The following is a 15,056-nucleotide window of genomic DNA, read 5'->3' on the forward strand; positions in this document are numbered from 1 at the left end:
GCACCTGCTGCGCTGGCGAGGAGGCCTCCTTCCCACCCCGCCTCACCTGAGCTCATGGCTGGTGGGCCTGCCAGCCCTGCAGTGTCCAGCTCCCCTCACCAAGGATGTGATTTCCTGGTGGTGTGGCAGCTCCGGACTGGCTGCTCAGGTGGCGGCCGCAGCTCCTGGGCAAGCGCAGAGGCGGGGAAGGGGGTCGGCCGCAGACGGCGAGAGCAGAGGTGTGTTGCTGGGACGGGGCGGGGTAATGTTGCCGTATATAATTTTTTTTTTTGGGGGGGTAAAAGATAAAAAAGTTCCCTGACCCCTGCTATAGATAGTATGTTTAGAGCAAAATATTACGTGGTTCAATATAAAGCAGGATCCTCATATCAGTGGAATTGGTATCCACTGTTTCACTTATCTGCTGCCTGAAATTAATTAAAAATATTAAAAGAAAAATCCCTGAAATACCCATTTCTATGATGCAATTATTGGAACTGGCCACTAGAGGGAATTCTGAAGCACTTTAGAAAGATTGTTGATATAAAATATGTTTTAGAGAGTCATAGTCAAGAGACCACTGAGGCCATCCAGTCCAATCCCCCACCATGCGGGAACATCCATCAAAGTACTCCCTGCAGATGGCCATCCAGCCTCCGCTTAAAGACATCCAAAAAAGACGACTCCACCATCCTTCGAGGCAGCCTATTCCACTGATGGACAGCTCTGACCGTCAGAAAGTTCTTCCTAATCTTCAGATGGAATTTCTTTTTGTCGTGCCTAAGATGGCTTACGACATTTAAAAAATGGTATTTAAGGCTAAGAACTATGAGTATACAAATACATAAAAGGATTAAAGGAATACAAGGGTAAAAAAAATATAAACAACACCAAAACACATTCCAATCAGGAAGGTACAACATTTTGAATTCTGCCTGGAAGTAGATCAGCAGCCAGTGGAGGTGGTGTTGGGTGTTGCTCCAGGGCCCACAGGCAAAGCCTCCCAATCCAAACCTGCTGAGAAGACCACAGGGCTGGCAAGAGGCCTGCGCCATCGCCCCAGCTGCCTGTTTGCCTGCTCGCCCGCCTTCCTTCATCTACCAACTGACCGGCTGATCCAGCAGCCCTCACACTTACAATAAGAAGTTCATGGTGGCGGCAGAGAAGGAGGTGGCATGGACCCAACAGCAACAGTCTCAGCTTGGCCCGATGGAGGAAGAGGAGAGGCAGCGCAAGAGAGGATCGCCGTCCTCTGTGGGAAATTCAGATGGTGGAGGGCAGCGAGGAGGACCGAGGGGGAAAAGGGATCAAAGTGATCCCCCAGCTGCATTGCCTTTGTTGCGCATGCGTGAAGGGGTGAGTGAGCACTCACACTGGCCCTGGCACGCGCATGCATGCATGTGCAAAGCAGCTGTGGGCAGGGGAGTGGGGGGGAGGGAGGTCTGTCTCCGCAGCCTGGTCTGGCTCAAGCCAGGGGCAGGCACTGGGTCTGGGACCAGAGGTTAATGACCAAGGGTCTAGAACAGGCTTGTCCACCTGCGGCCAGAGGGCTGCATGCGGCCCAGGTCGGCTCATAATGCGGCCAAGTGCAATTTTTTATTTTTAAAGAAATTCCAAAGTTTCAAGTTACACTGCCGGCACTTGTGGCCGGAATGCAGCTGGGGCACATCACAACGGTAGAGTGGGGGAGAGGGAAGGAAGGAGGGGGAGGGGAGGGGAGAGGGGCTGCATTGTGCCATCCCCGTCAATAGGTGGACTCCCTCCCGGCCCCATAAAGCCACCAGAGTCGAAGCTGGCAGCCTCTGCTGTCTGAGATCGCAGCTGCCGGTAAGCGCAATTGGAGTGGCGCTGCGGAGGACGGCTAGGGCTGCCCCCCCATGCGGCCCAAACCAAATTTTCATCTTCTAATGTGGCCCAGGGAAGGTGAAAGGTTGGACACCCCTGGTCTAGAAGACAATAGCAGGTGAAAAGCTAAAAGGACTGTTAATACAGATTGGCTCTCTCTCTCTCTCTCTCTCTCTCTCTCTCTCTCTCTCTCTCTCTCTCTCTCTCTCTCTCTGTGTGTGTGTGTGTGTGTGTGTGTGTGTGTGTGTGTGTGTGTGTGTGTGTGTGTGTGTGTGTGTGTGTGTGTGTGTGTGTGTGTGTGTGTGTGTGTGTGTTTTTTAGAAGAGCGGGAACAGAATTAGAAAGAGGAAAGCTAGATAGAGGGATAATCGGCAACAAGACAACAAAAATGATTAAAATATGCAGGTACTGTAATGAGAAGTCTTCAAAGGGGGGGGGAAGCTACCCCGCTCCTTCCTGCAGAAGTGAGAACGAGTTAAGAATAAAGAATAACAATCCAAAGCAGAACCTCAGGAGGCGCCTCCGTTGCCCAGAGAAACTGCCTCTTCCCCGCCCACCGCCGCTTCTCCTCTGCGCAGGCGCAAGGATTCCCCCAAGTCCGGTCTCTCCCCCGCCCCGTCGTGCGAGCGGTTCACGCCTGCCACATTCGGGAGGCGAGCGGGCACGCGTAGGCGCGCGTTCTGACGCGACAATAGTCTCTTGGGAGGGAGTCGGGCGGAAGGAGAGGAAAGGAGGGTGTTCTTCCCAGCTCTCGTGTTTCTGTGGCGCGGGTTCGCTCTCTGTCGTCCTCCGCTGCCGCCATCTGCCCGCCTGAGGTTGGAGGCGGGAGCTGGCCCTGAGGGGAAAAACGGCCCGCCTTTTCTTCTTTCCAGCCCCTTCCTTCCCTCTTTCTTGGACCCCCGTCTCATCCCCCTCCTCTTCTCTGCCCCGCCTCATCCAGCCGCGGCCTCTGGCCCAGCCTCCTCAGCCGGCCGCCGGGTTGCCAAGCAACGCCTCAGAGAAGCGGCACCAGGGCCGGGAAGGACGGAGAAGGGGGGGTGAGTTTCCACACAGGAAACCGTCACCCCCCCCCAACACGCAGGCACTTTGGAAGTTTTCTGAGGCAATTCGGGCCTCTGGCCGCCTGGAGACGCCGAGGAAAGTGGGCGGAAGGAGACTCGGCCTCGCAGTTCAGCCTCTGAAACCCTGAAGGAATTTTCTGCTGCCGCTGGCGCCCCTCGTTTGGGGGAAAAAAACAGGGCCTTCCCTTCTTTACTCGGCAGAGGCTGATCCTATCAGGCTTAGCTCTGCTCTGCCTTCCCACCTTCAGAAGCAGTTTGGGGGTGAAAGTTCGTGAGCCCTTGGCAAACCTGGAAGCCAATTTTGCACCTCAGCCTTATGTTTCTCTCCCCCCCCCACACACACACACATTTCCCATTGAGGAATCCCCATTCCACTCTGTCCCCCTTTTGATTTGTGGGTTTTTATTCCTCCTTTGTTGTGATGCAGCTTCAGAGCTCTTTTGCACCTTTTCTGCAAGATATGGCCAAGGCAACACGACAGCACCGTATACTGTAGTTTAATTTATGTTGAGGCTTAAGAGTCTACACTACAGCATTTTGCAATGCAGTTTAATCATGTTCTACTGCTTTTGCAGGTTGAATTTGAGTATTGTACTGTTACCGGCCAAATGTGGGTTCTAAGACTCTCTGGCAAGGAATCAGGCACAGATGCAACAGCTAAACCAAAGGCCCAATTTTATTTGAATAGCAGCAAAGAAAAGGTCAGCTAGGACTTCTCTTAAAAGCAGAGAAGATCCTGAATATACAGTGTACTGTACATGTGTTTTATAATGATACAAAGAGTCATTAAGTACTACAATTCTATTGGTTATCATTACCCAAAGTTTGAATGCAGCTGCCCATTGGGTAAATGATGCCAGCTACACTGATCTATTGGCTCCCTATAGATATGCATATTGTGGGCCCATGTGCCCTTGGCCTATGCCTAAGGTGCACCTGAATGTCTGGAGTATTTCCCTTATCTATTGGTATGTTTATGCATAGCCTTCTTGGGCCCTGATATATGGCCTTCCCTCTCTGACTCCCTGTTGCGAATGTTTTGGCCTGTCCTAGCTGGTTTCCTCCTGCCAGCATTTCAGAACCAGGGCATCTACCAGATCAAAAAGGCGGATGGGCAAAGTGTTACAATGACATTCTATACTATGTGTGAATGTTCCTCTATTTGCCTGAGCTATGTGTGGATGTTCCTGGGCCTAGTCTCTCTGAGGCCAGGGTTTTCTCTGTTAAGGGTCATACTGAAATCTAGTTGGGTTCTGATCCAGTATCAGTACAACAAAACTTTTTTTTTCTAGTACTGTACTGGTATCCACACACAGGCTCAGGTAGTGATTAGTGCATAACCACTTTGTGTGTCTTTATGTATGTAGAGTCAAAACTTAAGCCTCCAGTTTTGCATGCCTGCCTCACCTCGGCTATTCATCTGCATCATTTTAACCTACAGTGGTTTTTTCCCCACTGTCAGTCAGGATCTATAGATATGCCAGAACGAAGCAGTCAAATGGGTGGCACTCCATTTATTTTCAGGGAAACAGGGTAAATAGACAGAAAAAAAACCTCAGACGTTTCTTGAACAGCAAAACAAACTAAAATGAGTCTATTGTGCTTTAGGCACAAGATTTATGGAAAAAGCTGAAGGCAGCAGGAAGAAAGGAAGATCTAGCATGAAATGGATTGACTCCTTAAAGGAAACCATAGGTGTGACTTTGCAAAACTGAGTAGGAATTAGTCCTTAAGGATGTACCACTAAGCATGTGATTTTCACTACTAGTAGTATTCAAGAAAAAACTCAATCCCAGCTTGAATGATAGTTTTAACCAAAAAAAAGTTCTCGAATTTGAGGATACTCACCTCTTCCCCACCAAGGCTTTCTCTGCAAATGGCCATTCAAGAATGGACAACAAAACATTGGGAGGGTGGCAGTTTTTCTGTTCATGAAGCCCTTGTAGAGAATGCCTCAAAAAACTATCCTAATGCTTCCCTGTACCAGGATATATCTTGTGCAATTGGGTGCATGGCCAGATATATGATGAAGATGGATCCTGGCAACTGGCAATTAATCCTGACAGTTTTTGCTAAACTTATCCAAAGATCAATATGGTTCTAGCCATTAAAAAAAGGCCAATTTATCCCTTGGAAATGCAGAGTTGATGGACTCTTCCTTCAAGACTGTTCTCACAGAGGTCGTGAACCTAACTCACTGCTATCAGGCTGCTCATTTCTCATTGTGCCATTTTTTCCAATTTGGAGAGATTATTTATTTATTTATTTATTTATTTATTTATTTATTTATTTATTTATTTATTTATTTATTTATTTAATTTATATGCCGCCCAAACTACCCAGAGGTCTCTGGGCGGCTTACAATAATTAAAATTCAATACAGCAAAAGATAAAATAATTAAAATACAATTAAAATACAATTAAAATTGCCATCAGACCCACAGCTAATATTATTTCAATTAAAAGCCTTCTGGAACAGGAAGGTTTTGACCTGGCGCCGAAATGTCATCAGCGTCGGCGCCAGACGAATCTCAGTCGGGAGGGCATTCCATAGTCTGGGGGCAGCTGCCGAAAAGGCCCTTTGTCTACAAGCCGTCCCTCTTACCTCCTTAAGGGACGGCTCTTTCAAAAGGGCCCCCTGGCTAGATCTTAACTGCCGGGTAGGTTCATATGGAAGGAGGCGGTCCTTCAGGTATCCAGGGCCCAAGCCGTTTAGGGCTTTATATGTCAAAACAAGCACTTTGAATTGGGCCCGGGCAGCAACTGGTAGCCAATGTAACTTATACAGAATCGGCTTGATATGTTCCGTGGCAGCTGCACCACTCACCAGCCGCGCAGCTCGATTCTGGACCAGTTGCAGTCGTCGGACCGTCTTAAAAGGCAGCCCCACGTAAAGCGCATTGCAGTAATCTATGCGGGATGTTACCAGTGCATGTGTGACTGTCATGAGACTCCGCTCGTCCAGGTAGGGCCGTAGCTGGTATAATTTCCGCAGCTGAAGGAAGGCGCCCCTGGCCACCGAGTCCACCTGGGCTTCCAGTGTTAGACTGGGGTCCAGGAGCACCCCCAAGCTGCGGACCCTGTCCATTAGGGGGAGTGTAACCCCATTTAGGGCGGGGAAATGGCCCTCCAGCCTGTCCGGTGAAGCACCCACTAACAGCACTTCCGTCTTGTCTGGATTGAGTTTTAATTTATTAACCCTCATCCAGTCCATTATCAGGTCCAGACACGAGTTCAGCACAGAAACTGCCTCACCTGGATTGGTGGAAAACGTGAGGTAGAGCTGAGTATCGTCAGCATATTGCTGACTCCTCAGCCCAAACCTCCTGATGACCTCTCCCAGCGGTTTCATGTAGATGTTGAACAGCATGGGGGACAGTATTGAGCCCTGAGGAACCCCATGACATAACTGCCATGGGGCAGAGCAACTGTCCCCCAGCACCATCCTCTGGACACGGTCAGCCAGGAAGGAGCGGAACCACTGTAAAACAGTGCCCCCAACTCCCAACCCAGCCAGCCTATCCAGAAGGACACCATGGTCGATGGTGTCGAAAGCCGCTGAGAGGTCCAGGAGTATCAACAGGGTCACACTCCCCCTGTCTCTCTCCCGGCAAAGGTCATCGTACAGGGCGACCAAGGCAGTCTCTGTACCAAAACCCGGCCTGAAACCCGATTGAAATGGATCCAGAAAATCCGTTTCATCCAGCAGCGCCTGGAGTTGCCCGGCCACAACCCGCTCCAACACCTTGCCCAAATAAGGGAGGTTCGCCACTGGTCGGTAGTTGACCACCAGCCTTGGGTCCAGGTTAGGCTTTTTAAGGAGTGGTCGAATTACCGCCTCTTTCAAGGCAGTAGGGACCACTCCCTCTCTCAGAGAGGCATTCACGGCCTCCTGGACCCAGGTGCGAACCCCCCTGGCTGATCTTCCAATTAGCCAGGATGGGCAAGGGTCGAGCGGAGTGGTGGTAGAACGGACAGATCCAAGCACCCTGTCCACATCATCAGGTCTCAACAATTGAAACTCATCCATTAATACTGGACCTAAGCACGGCGCACTGGACACATCCTCTGATTCTGCAGTAACTGTGGAGTCCAACCCACTGCGAATCTGAGCGATTTTCCCCTCAAAATGTATGGCAAACTCATCACAGTGAGCTGATGAGCAGTCCGGGACCTCCACCGGATTTCCCGGTTGAAGAAGATCCCGGACCACCCGAAACAGCTCTGCTGGACGACATTCTGAGGAAGCAATACGGCTGGAGAAATATTGCCGTTTTGCCAGCCGTATTGCCACGAAATAGGCCCGATAATGGGCTCTAAGTCGTGTTCGATCGGACTCCCAGCGGGATTTCCTCCACCTGCGCTCCAGCCGTCTCCCCTCTCGCTTCATCGCCTGCAGTTCAGAAGTATACCAAGGAGCTGTCTGGGCTCGGCGAGCAGGGAGAGGACGCTTAGGCGCAATCGTGTCAACCGCCCGGGTCATCTCCCTATTCCATAGGGTGACCTGAGCTTCGACAGGAGCACCGACCATATCAGACGGATAATCCCCCAGAGCATTCAGGAATCCATCTGGATCCATTAGTCTCCGAGGGCGGATCATCTTAATAGATCCCCCACCCTTGCAGAGGGAAGAAGACGCTAATAGACTGAACTTGACCAGGAAGTGGTCTGACCATGACAATGGGGTCATGACCAGCCCCTCCACATCCAAACCACCATCTTCCAGTCCCGTTGAGAAAACCAGGTCCAAGGTGTGGCCCTTCTCATGCATCGGACCGATGACACATTGAGACAGCCCCATGGTTGTCATGGTGGCCATGAAGTCCTGAGCCGCCCCAGTCAAGGCAGCCTCAGCATGGATGTTGAAGTCCCCCAGCACCAGCAGCCTGGGAGTCCTCAACATCAGGTCCAAGACTACCTCTGTCAGCTCAGGCAGGGAGACTGTTGGTACGCAGCAGGGTGGGCGGTACACCAACAGAATCCCTAACCTGTCTCGCGAGCCCAACACACAATACAGGCCCTCGAGACCTCCTCTCAAAGGGACAGGAAGCCTGGTCTATAGCAACTCCCCCTCCCCGACCCTCCGAGCGACCCTGGTGCTGGACTGAGTACCCAGGCGGACATAGCTGGGAGAGGGGAACACCACCCTCCTCTCCCACCCAGGTCTCAGTAATGCACGCCAGGTCAGACCCCTCATCCAGAATTACATCATGGATGAGGGCAGTTTTATTTTGTACTGACCTGGCGTTCATCAACAGCACCGTGTGGCTCGAGGGTTTGCTGATATGGTCGCCTGATACCATCTGGTTGGGGGTAGAACTAGAAGAGGGGATAGATGTAAGATATCTAACCTCTCTTCTCCTACGCGGGCATGTCCTACCCCCACCGCCATTCCTTCCCCTACCCAGCACCACCTCAATGGCTGCCCCCTCCAACACCCTCCCCCCTTCCTGTTCCATTAGATCCACTGTGGGTCTCTTCATTATTATTATTATTTATTTAATTTATATCCCGCCTATCTAGTCGCGGTGGACTACTCTAGGCGGCCGATCCTATTGGGCTTTTTGACATAGCTTTTAAAAAAAGCACCAGCCTAAATAATGTGTCCCTCTTTCTCTGGCAAGTATTCCTGATATCACGTGGGAAAAAACAATAGAAACATCAATGCATTGCACAGCTCAAAGGAAGAGGGTGTTTCAAGGTACTGACTGTTAGAAGGAAACTGGAAATATTGTGGAGATTCTTTTAACCAGGCCATTTCCTCTTGTAGGACAAACATGTGGAGAAAACAGTTTTTCCTGTCTCTTGGTAAGGGAAGTGAGGCAGAGATTTACTGGAAAGGAAGAAGTGATTCCTGGTATAGTGGATAGAGTGATGGTCTAGGACTCCAGCAGGATTTGAATCCCCATTTGGCCATGGAAACTCACTGGGGAAGTGGAAGTGGTAAAACCACTCCTTAAATATCTCACTTGCCTTGAAAGCCTTATTAGGGTTGTTATAAGTTGGTTCTAACTTGACAGCATAAACCACACACACACACAAGAGTAGAGTTGATGGGAATCTCTTGCAGGGAGGTCATGTGGCCAGGGTTCCCAGGGACTCTTAAATTAGCAGGGAATATGGCATCCACCCCCACCCCACTCAGGCTTTCCTGTTCACTCTGAGCTGAGCTCCGGTCCTTACAGTTTTGGAGAGAGAAACAGATTATCCCAGGAGCAAGATACTGTTGTAAAGAAAAGTGTTCGAGGGTGGCTTGGGCTCGAAGGAACAATTCAGAGCCATCAACTTTACAAAAGAGTTGCCAACCATAGGAAAACTGTACATATGTTCACCAGAACATGCTTACAAATGCCCATGTTTGGAGTCAAGGACTTCTGTGCACCTGCTTTTCACAACCACTCTTTAAAAATCCTGAAATGTACCCTGTGTTCTGTTAGGATTCCAGCAGCTGAGAAGTTAAAATTCTGTTCAGCATCTGCCAGCTACAGTAGTTACAGGGGAGGGGGGCATATATTGGTTAAAAATGAAATTTTTGGAACATGTTTATTCCTTCTGTTAGCAAAGTACAAGGCAGAAAAACAGCACTGGCAGAGATTAGCCAAGTCTCACCAACCTCTAAGGCAGTGGTCCCCAACCTTGGGCCTCCAGATGTTCTTGGACTTCAACTCCCAGAAATCCTGACCAGCAGAGATGGTGGTGGAGGCTTCTGGGAGTTGTAGTCCAAGAACATCTGGAGGCCCAAGGTTGGGGACCACCGCTCCAAGGAACATATTTTGCCCTTTTTGTAGCAAAATGTTGTGGAATTAGAGATCAAGGACAGGGATGCAGACGACCCCACTACCTACTCCTCCAAGGAAGAAAGATCAGGGTATAGATTCCCAGGACCTGAAAGACAGCAACCAGGGAGAAAAGAGGATACACCGAGGAGTGGATATCTGGGACCTGGAAACGGGGATGAAGAGGTTAAGTGTTGCTACACAGACAGAACCTGATTTGGCGGGAAAGGAGGGCGGGGAAAGGGCAGTAGTAGAGGTGGGAACAGGGGATATAAATACGACTGAGGACGATATACCGGGTGTTGGGAGAAGATCAAGATCCGTGGACAGGGAAATGGGAGCAGGTGTGGGTCTCCAAACAAGAAGCCGAGAAGAGGAGGCAAAAGGGATTGCCTCAAAGACCCTCGTACTGGGGTGAGTCAGAGACCTGGGAGTGGCGACGTTGCCTGAGGGAAGAGAAGGAGGCAACTGAGAGAGAGGAGGCACGTAAAGCATGGCATGTGGAGGAGCTGAGGAAGATGGGATGCTCCCTGGACCGTGGGGTGACCAGATGGGAGAGGGATCCTTGCTATGGGGATGGACAGGTGATGAAGAAACCCTCCCGCTTTTGACCCCAGAGAGGATATATCAGGTGGAGTGAAACGGATGAAGATTTGGCTGGGGCCCAAACTGGTGTGGGTGGCGTCTCCCTCTCTCTCAGAGCTCACGTCAAACTCTATTGAGACGCAGGGAAACGGGAGGGAAGAAAAGAGTTTATATGTAGGGAAGGAAGTTAGGGATAGGAGATTAGATAGAGATGTAGGTGAATTAATTTTTAAAATGTTTTTATGTTTTTGTTTTGTGGGATACACAAAGGGACAATAAGAAACAGAATATGGAACTGATATGGAGAAAAACAAGGGTAGCTATTTTAAATATGAAAGGCCTAGGGTCTGTAATAAAGAGAAGGAGGATATAATTACAGTGGTGCCCAGCATAGCGATGATAATCAGTTCCGAAAAAAATCATCGCTATACTGATTCGTTGCTATGCAGGACAAAGAAGCTCATAGGAACGCATTAAAACATGTTTAATGCGTTCCTATGGGCAAAAAACTCAACGTTATTCGGAAATCCTCCATGCGGCTGCCATTTCCGCTGCCCGGTAAGCGAGGAAAGGGCGCGAAAACACTGTGGGCAGCCATTTACTTTACCCGGTGGGCATTTTGGAACCGCTGATCAGCTGTTCCAAAAACATTGTTATGTGATAATCGGTAAGCAAAACACTTACTGATCATCACAAAGCAATGTTTTACCATTGAAAACATCGCAATGCGATCACTTTTGTGATAGCAAAAAACCGCTATGCGGATTTGTCGTTAAACGAATCGCTCGTTATGCGGGGCACCACTGTATTATTGAAGAAAAGTAAGGTTGACATTATTTATCTACAAGAGATGTACAGTATCACTCAAAGGATGGAGTTAATTAATTGAAATTACAAAATATACACATTTACGAAAAAAAACATTTGGGACGTCAAAATCTAAAGGTGTAGCAACATTAATATCCAAACATAGTGAATTTGTGGTAAAAGAATAAAAGATAGCAATGGCAGATATTTGATAATTCAGGGTCAAATGGGAGAAGAAGATTGTTAAGGTATATAATTTTTATATAGCCTGAACATAATATGTATGTGTGCAGAGCAAGAATAAGATGACATCATTCCTCCATCCCTGGCTGATGCAACCCACTGCAATATGAAAACTGCCACACCTGTGTTCATGAAAACACCTCAGACGGGATTGGACCAGACTGATACCAGAATTGTATATAAGAAATGAACACTGTACAGTCTTCCCTTCTCCTGTACATTGATGTCTGCTTGTCATGCTGCTGGTTTGAATACTGAGCTATTGAAGTGCTGTATGTATGTATATTTTGTTATATATTTTGTAAATACACTGCAAGAAAGAAGACTCTGTTGTGTTCGTTTATCTGCGCTTTATTCTGCTGAAGAAAAGATAAAGACACAGACCCACATTCCTTCAACAGAGGTTATGCGCCCAGAAAACGTTCCGCTGCGCTGAAAACAGGAGGTGGTGAGTAAATGAAAGAGGAGACCCTAAGCAGCAGTGATAGTGAGACAGAAACCAGTTCGTCTGTAAACCCGGGGAAGGGAAGGATACAGAGAACTGCAAGGATGGCATACAGCACGGGAGGAAATATAGGTGGTCTGGCCATAAATAGACTGAATGAAAATAATTATAGGACATGGGCAGTTAAAGCCGAGATGTTGCTAAGGAAGGAATCACTGTGGCGTTATGTTAGAGACCCCCCAGCGTAGCCCAAGGAAGAGGCAGAGCATGAGAGGGCTTTAGCCACGATCATTTTGGCCATTGAAGACTCCCTTCTGACCCACATTCAAGGACTGACAACAGCAAAAGCCTTTTGGGATAAATTAAAAGGCATTTATCAGAGGGAGACGACAGGCACAAAGATTTCTCTTACCAGGAGATTGTTCCAATGCAGGATGAAACTGGAAGAGTGTGCTTCGGAACACTTAAAGAATATGAAGGACATGTTTAATCAACTGCAATTAATGAACGTTGTTTTCCCTGAGGAACAGCGCGTGTATATTTTCCTAAGTTCTCTGAATGATGATTACTCCATGCTGGTAACAAGTTTGGAAAGCATGCCAGAAACGGAGCTTTCAGAAGAGTATGTGACGAACCGAATTTTGCAGGAGGAACAGCATTTAAAACAAAGAATGCTGAACAAAAAAACAAGCCACGTGCGTGCTGACCGCGAGAGACAGAGATACTCTGATGGCAGCGTGCCCAGGAGGCGGACGGACGAAGAACAAAGAGGAAGAGTGATGATGACGAAAGCCTGTTTCCTCTGTGGATCTACCAATCACCTGCAACGGAACTGTGACAAAAGCAGAAGTCTTCCAAGCAACAGAGACTACAGAAAGAAAGTCTCCAAACAGTTTCAACAAAGAGACGACAAGAGGCCGGTCTCCTTGGTTACCAGAGGAAGGAGAGACAAGGTTCCCGGCAAGACAAAAGCAGTGGAGTGGCTGATCGACTCTGGCGCTGTAGGGCATTTGTCTAATAATAGAGATTTGTTTTGTCTTCTAGATGAAACCAGCCTCAGAAGTGTGATGATGGCAAATTCACAAGAGACGGCCGTCGAAGGACAAGGAACTGTTTACATTCCTTCGTTGAAAACTGAGATAAGTGGGGTATTTTACGCTCCTGAATTATCGTTTAATATAATAAGTGTATCAGCGCTGACTGAACAAGGGTTCACTGTCACTTTTGAGAAACAGGAGTGTATAATTAAGAAAAATGATAAAATATTTGCAAAAGTGAAGCAAGAAAACAATCTGTACATGTTAAAGAGCCAGACACATGAAAGTACACACATGATACATACAAACAAACCACAACATGATAACTGTATACATTTACTGCATAGGAGGCTGGGTCATGTAAATTTTAGATCATTACAGAAGATGGAAAATTTGGCTAGGGATATAAACATAAAGGAATGCAAAAATTACTTGGACTGTGATGTCTGTAAAAGAAGCAAAACGAATGTGGCCCCAAAAGGGAAGAAAAGTGACAGAATCACAACCAGGCCATTTGAATTAGTTCATGCAGATTTAATGGGACCATTTCCTCCATCATTAGGAGGAGCGAAATTTGCAATGGTTCTAGTGGATGATTTTACAAGGTTTTCTTATTGTTATACACTAAAATCCAAAACAGAAGTGTTTGAAACATTTAAAAAATGGTTGTTTTCTGTAGAGAGGAGATTTGGCCACAAGGTGGCACAGTTGCAAACGGATCGAGGTACAGAGTTTACAAACACTAGGTTTCAAAGATGGTTAGAAAGTCTGGGAATTAGACATAGAAAAACAAGCCCATATAGCCAATTTCAGAATGGTGTTGCTGAGAGACGGAACAGAGTATTACAAGAGATGAAAAATGCATTATTGGCAGACTCTGGGTTGTGTCACGGTCTGTGGAGTGAAGCGATTCTAACTTCTAATTTTTTGATTAACAGAATTTATTCTTCCTCGATAGATGACACACCATATTTCATGTTATACGGTAAGAAACCATGTTTAAAATATTTGAGGGTGTTTGGATGCACGGCATGGGTGCATATCCCGAAACAGCTCAGAAGAAAAGGTAAAAATAAAACAAGAAAAATGACATTTGTGGGGTATGAACCCAATTCAAAGGCATACCGGTTTTTTGATGGGGATAGAAGCGTAATAATCTCTAGGTCAGCCAGTTTTAATGAAGGAAAAAACCTGGGACCAAGTACACGCAAACTCACAGTTATACATCCCTCTACACGAAAGAAAAAGTCATTTAAGACAGACAGAAACACAGAAGCAAGGCATGGAGTCCTGTGATAATGAAGAAGAAGAAGAAGAAGAAGAAGAAGAAGAAGAAGAAGAAGAAGAAGAAGAAGAAGAAGAAGAAGAAGAAGAAGAAGAAGAAGAAGAAGAAGAAGGAACAGAAGATAGTGATGAGGAAGAACACGAAGAGGAGGAAGCACACACAAGTAGTCAGATAGAAACACACACAAAAACACATGGTCCCAGAAGGTCCCAGAGGAAAAATAAAGGTGTGCCACCCAAAAGATATGGAGTGGGTGGTATTACAGTGTGCAATGTTTATATTGAACCCAGAAACTATAAGGATGTTTTGAAGCTTCCTGATTATGAGAAGAATAAGTGGTTAGAGGCCATGGAGGAGGAGATGAAGTCCATGGAGAAACATCAAGTGTTCACTGAAACCAAACTACCAGCAGAGCATAAGGTAATAGGTAGTAAGTGGGTGTACAAATAAAGAAAACAGAACATAGGCTTGAATTAAGTCAAGAACACAAAATAAAACAAATGTTAGAAAAATATTGTATGGGAGAGTGCAAGAATGTGAGTACTCCCATGACAGTGGATTTTCAAAAGGAAGATGAAAAAAAGTAAAGATTTTGAAAACAAAGAATTATATCACTCAGCAATAGGAAGTTTAATGTACCTAGCGAACTGGACGCGCCCGGATATAGCAGCGTCAGTAAACATACTCAGTAGATATATAGAAAAACCTAGTGAAAAACACTGGCAAGGATTAAAAAGGATTTTTAGATATCTAAAGGGAACATATAATTATCATCTAACTTTGCAACCATCAAAAAATCTAAAACTGTCAGCTTATGTGGATAGTGACTGGGCCAACGATGAAAAAGATAGAAAATCTATGACTGGATTTGTCATAAAATTTGGAAATAATATAATTGGTTGGAAATCACGAAAGCAAAATTCTGTAGCAATCTCAACTTCTGAAGCAGAGTTTGCTGCATTGTCAGATTTATGTTCTGAATTAACTTGGTAC

This window comes from Pogona vitticeps, chromosome 2 (assembly GCF_051106095.1).
Source record: "Pogona vitticeps strain Pit_001003342236 chromosome 2, PviZW2.1, whole genome shotgun sequence".
In the NCBI taxonomy this organism is placed as follows: domain Eukaryota; kingdom Metazoa; phylum Chordata; class Lepidosauria; order Squamata; family Agamidae; genus Pogona; species Pogona vitticeps.